The 4081-nt window shown below is 42.3% G+C and overlaps 1 long non-coding RNA gene across 1 annotated transcript in view; it reads right to left on the reverse strand.

Moving 5' to 3' along the window:
• Positions 1-1803: 1803 nt before the first annotated feature.
• LOC122552315 overlaps positions 1804-4081 on the reverse strand; it is a 6498-nt gene continuing 4220 nt past the window's right edge. Inside the window, exons 2-3 of the long non-coding RNA XR_006312352.1 lie at positions 2271-2402; positions 1804-1844 (exon numbers count right to left, since the gene is read on the reverse strand). This is a non-coding gene — a long non-coding RNA (uncharacterized LOC122552315). The remainder of the gene's footprint in view (positions 1845-2270; positions 2403-4081) is intronic.

The following is a 4081-nucleotide window of genomic DNA, read 5'->3' on the forward strand; positions in this document are numbered from 1 at the left end:
TCCTCCAATAATGTTAGGAAGCTGCTTAATGCAATTCAAGCAGGTCAACAACAGTCAGCACAGGGACTGGTGATTTCTCTAGATGCAGAGAAGGCATTTGACTGAGTTGAATGGCTGTATCTTTTCTATATTTTGGAGCAGTTAATTTTGGGTGAAGTCTTTATACGATGGGTAAAGGTTCTCTACAGTTACCCTCTTGCTGCGCTCATCAACAATGGGTGCGATCAAGCAATTTTAACATTTTTAGGGGTGGGCAGCAGGGCTGTCCCCTTTCGCCACTGCTTTTTACGTTGGTAACTGAACCATTAGCGGAGGCCATTCGTAGGGATCCTAATATATCAGCTCCTGAACTGCGGTCAAAATTACATAAGATTTCGTTGTATGCGGATGATATCCTAATTTTTTTGTCAAATCTAGCAGTTTCGGTTCTTCGCCTGATACAATGCATCTGCGCATTTGGTGCCTTTTCGGGGTACAAGATTAATCTTGCGAAATCAGAGGCGATGCCTATGAATGGTCTTACGAAGGTGCTAGGTCTTGAGGGTGAATATCGATTCCCTTTTAAGTGGTCAGAGCGGGGTTTTATGTATTTGGGCATATTCATTACTCCAGTTCTAGATCGGCTGTTCAAAGCCAATTTTGTTCAATTATTTGACAAAATCAAACAAGGCCTTCAAAAATGGGAGGCGCTTCTGGTCTCATGGTTGGGTCGGATGGCATTTATTAAGATGAATATTCTCCTCCATTTGTTATACCCTATATGGATGCTCCCCCTGATTTTCAATGAGCAAACTTTCAGGAGACTGAACGGCTGGTTCAGCTCCTTTATTTGGCATTGTAAGCGGCCCCCTCATTAAATTAACTAAAATGCAATTGCCTCACAGATTGGGGATAGTGGACCTTCCGGACATTAAAATCTACCAACTAAGCTTGCTTTTATCCTATGTGAGTGATTGGGCCTGTGGGGACCCTCTTTCAATATGGGTAGATATCGAAGCCTCCCAGGCAAGATGGCCCCTTACTAGCTTGTTGTTTCTAGACAAAATGAGGACAGTTAGGGAATATTGCCATAACCCAATAGTTATCAATACTGTTAAAGCATGGAGTGCAATTCGGCAGAGGGAAGGCAATATTGGCAAAACATCTTCTTTTACACCTATGCCGGGCTTTCAGCCAGGGGTGATGGATTCAGGATTCAAACATTGGGCAGCTAGGGGTGTGTCTTACATGGGAGATTTATTTGAGGGAGACACAATATATCCTTTGATCAGTTAGCAAGGAAATATGAGTCATCAAACAGGGACCTCTTGCATTTTTTTCAAGTTAGGGATTTTATTCGAAAAATGACTACACTTTTAATTGATCCCTACAATCCAACATAGAGAGGAGGGTGCTCAGTGCTAAAAGCACACACTTTCTGTCAGCACTTCATATCATCAATATGGGAGGGGGGGGAGAGGTGCCCCCTCAAATGCGTTCGATCGACTCTGCAGGGTGTGGGAGATGCTTGGTGTTGAAGTCACCTCAGAGCCATAAGAAAATATTTGGGAAAATGCCAAAGGCCAGAACGTTGCTAAAGATATCAATTTGCAATAGGACCCATGCTTTACAGTTGAAGATTCTCCACAGGGTCCACTTGGCTCTGGACCGTTTGTCAAAATTTAAACCAGCGGTATCTTCTGCATGTCCCAAGCTCTGTACGGGCACTCTTACTCACAGTCTCTGGTCTTGTTATAGGCTTCAAACATACTGGAGCACTGTGGCAGGTGCAATGGAGAGGATTTTGGGGGTAAGGGTGGAGAAGGACCTGATCTCTCTTCTTCTTGGCCTGCCCAGTATGTTCCCTGCAGATGCACATAAGAAAAAGCTTCAATATCCTCACTTTCTCAGCAAGAAAGAATATCTTGCTCGGTTGGATGTCCGAAAATCCCCATTTGTACATGAGGGCAGGTTGGATTTTTTAAAAACTTTTTTTGTTTTTTTTGTATTGTTTTGTAATTGTTATAATATTTTAAAAATCTATTTTTTCAATAAAAATATATTTTTAAAAAGATGATGACATGTTTGCCTTCATTGGTCATTGCAAAGAGTATAAAAATCAGCAAGTCATGATGCAACTGTATAAAATTTTAATTAAGCCACATGTAGAATATTGTGTACAATTCTGGTCAGCACACTACAGGCAATTCTGGGATAATGCTTATTTTGGCAGTGTGATTTGGCTATAACGTTGCTAAAGAATTAAGGAATGTATTTTCGAGAACGCTTACCTCCATTGGCAATAACATGATTCCAGCGTGCGCTTCGTTCATGCGCGTCGTTCTGTGCGTGCATCCATGTTGGTGCGCACGTGCAATGTCAGTGCCCGTCGTCATGCCGGTCTGCGTGTGCACTGATGTCAGCTGCGGACAGAGCAGCTTTCTGTGAGAGGTACTGTATAGAGAGCAGCTTCCTTACATTTTTAAATGTACTGTGTTTAGTTTACTTTTGTTTTGTTAGTAAAAATGATTTAACCTTCATTCAGGCTGTGTTATACTTTTGGGTGATTTTTGAGCGATCGTGTTACGTTTTGCTGATCTGCCCCAACCCCACTTTTCCCATAGGCCCCATTATTTCTCTAAAGTGATTTTCATTAAGCGAAGTTTCACTGGAATGCAGCTCCAGCATTATAGGAGAACTACCTGTGTCAGAAAGATGTGGAGGCTTTGGAGAGCGTACAGAAATGGTTTATCAGGATATTGCCTGGTTTGGAGGGTATTAGCTATAAGGAGAGATTGGATAAATTTGATTTGTTTTCACTTGACATCGAAGGATGAGAGGCGACCTGATAGAAGTTTACAAAATTATGAAATGCATGGAGAGAATGGATAGTTGAAGCTTTTTTCCCAGGGTAAAAATGTCAATTACTAGGTTTAAGGTAAAAGGGGTTAAGTCTAAAGGAGATTTGGAAGGAAATTTTTTACGCAGTGTGTGTTAAATGCCTGGAATGCTCTTCCAGAGGAGATGGTGGAGATGGGTACAATAGCAATGTTTAAGAGCCATCTTGACAGATACATGAATAGGCAAGGAATAGAGAGACATGGACTCTAATGGATGCACAAGATTTTTAGTTTAGAAAGTCGTCATGTGTCAGCGCAGGCTTAGTGGCCAAAGGGCCTGTTCCTGTGCTGTACTGTTCTTTTTTCTTTGTTCTTTTACAGACTAATACTTGGGAGGAAATATTGGACTGGGTGGGCTTGTGTCCATTAGGGTTTATTACTCTAGGTGTCTGTAAACCCCGAAGACTGAGTGGTACAAGTAAACATCACGACCTTCTCCATGTTAATTTGGGATGAGCAATTAACATTGGTCAAGCCAGCAATGGCCACATTCCTTGAATGATTAGAAATAAAGGTAAAAGATGACTTCATTGAAACATGTAGGATCCTGATGGAACTTAACAATGTATGTGGATAGGATCTGGAAATGTGTTGCTGGAAAAGCGCAGCAGGTCAGGCAGCATCCAGGGAACAGGAGAATCGACGTTTCAGGCATAAGCCCTTCTTCAGGAATGGGGAAAGTTTGTCCAGCAGGCTAAGATAAAAGGTAGGGAGGAGGGACTTGGGGGAGGGGCGTCGGAAATATGATAGGTGGAAAGAGGTCAAGGTGAGGGTGATAGGTCAGACTGGGGTGGGGGCGGAGAGGTCGGGAAGAAGATCTCAGGTTAGGAAGGCGGTGCTGAATTTGATGGATTTGACTGAATTATATATAGCGTTAAGGTAGCTGACTAGCACAACAACACTTAAGCGTATATCATCCACTGCTTTTTCTTCACTCGGAATATAAGCGAAGCTAGTAAAGCCTGGCAAAGTTACAAAACAGGGCTACTTGCATGCCAAATAGAATAAGCAACAATTGATATGCAGAGATAAGCGATTCCACAACAAACAGATCTGATCCATGTTCTGCAGTCCTGTTTGCTGATGACTGCACAATCTTCAACGTCATTCATGACTCCTCAGACACTGATGTAGCCCATGCCCAAAATGTGGACAATGTCCAGGCTTGGGCTGACAAGAGGCAAGTAACATTCACATGATAT

The sequence above is a fragment of the Chiloscyllium plagiosum genome, chromosome 8, assembly GCF_004010195.1.
Source record: "Chiloscyllium plagiosum isolate BGI_BamShark_2017 chromosome 8, ASM401019v2, whole genome shotgun sequence".
Classification (NCBI taxonomy): domain Eukaryota; kingdom Metazoa; phylum Chordata; class Chondrichthyes; order Orectolobiformes; family Hemiscylliidae; genus Chiloscyllium; species Chiloscyllium plagiosum.